Consider the following 1,070-nt stretch of genomic DNA (forward strand, 5'->3'; position numbering starts at 1 on the left):
TGGTTTCTTTTTTTTTTTTTTTTCTCTCTCTACTTGGGATGGTTGTGTCAGGGCAGCCTTGCTCTGAGAAATCACCAGTAGACCACTGTGGGATCAGGCAATAGGTTTACTGAGGGAAAAGGGAGAAAAGGGGGAGGGGAGAGGTAGCTACCGGACCAACTCAAGGGCCTGTAGGGGCACGGGGACTCCCAGTCCACCTCGTGGGCCCATAGGAGTCTCACCTGCACTTCTGCAGGCACCTTTTTTTATATTGTCACCCACACATTTTGTTAAGGGTGAGTTTGCTTATCAACATATTCAGTAGGTCATTTACATCTCATTGCCCCCCCACCCCCACAGACCAGGTTAGTTAACATATGAGGCTAGGTCCATTACCATTTCCCCTGGGAATGGTTTCAGTCCATCAACATATCTTTTGGGAACTGTTAAATCCATCAGCATATCCTTTGGGAACAGCTAAATCCAGGGCCAGGTTGATTGGCATATACCAAAAGTCCAGGTGTGCATTCTAGCTGCCTCCATGTTCTGACAGGTTGATCTTCAGTCTGCAGAGAGCAAGCTGGCCCGACTTCTCCAAGTCCACATTTCTTTGTCTCCAATTCTTACATGTCCAAAGATAGGGAACCACAAACACACCTTTGTAGGAGAATTATAGATTTTTAGAGAGAGAAGAAGAGCAAGAGAGCACCATCTACATGAGAAACATCGATTAACTGTCTCCCACATGTACCCTGACCATGGATTGAATATGCAACCTAGGTATGTGCCCCAACCTGTGGTGCACGGGACAATGCGCCAACCAACCAAGCCACACCGGCCAAGGCCTTTGCAACATTTTCCTAACACAAACTAATGTTCTAATACTCCATATAAAATTGTGAATATTGCCTAGACAGCATAGAAAAGTGAGATTCTGAATTTGTAAGCCTAGAATGTGGGTTGACTGTTTCAAAACTTCAGGGGTCACTGGGATATTGATGGTGGTGGCTGTTGTTGTGTGTTTCTCCTTTATAAGGAAATCTCTCCCGTATACAGAAGGACTTGTTTAGGTTGACTCAAGCTCTTGAAGC

At 45.4% G+C, this 1,070-nt stretch overlaps 1 non-coding gene across 1 annotated transcript; it reads right to left on the reverse strand.

The window, feature by feature from the left end:
* Positions 1 to 520: 520 nt before the first annotated feature.
* LOC149990582 (small nucleolar RNA SNORA38) lies at positions 521 to 649 on the reverse strand. Its single transcript, XR_016508799.1, has one exon. It is a non-coding gene; the product is annotated as a small nucleolar RNA SNORA38 (small nucleolar RNA).
* Positions 650 to 1,070: the final 421 nt, after the last annotated feature.

The sequence above is a fragment of the Furipterus horrens genome, unplaced genomic scaffold (genome assembly GCF_987537825.1).
Source record: "Furipterus horrens unplaced genomic scaffold, mFurHor1.1.pri manual_scaffold_17, whole genome shotgun sequence".
NCBI lineage: Eukaryota > Metazoa > Chordata > Mammalia > Chiroptera > Furipteridae > Furipterus > Furipterus horrens.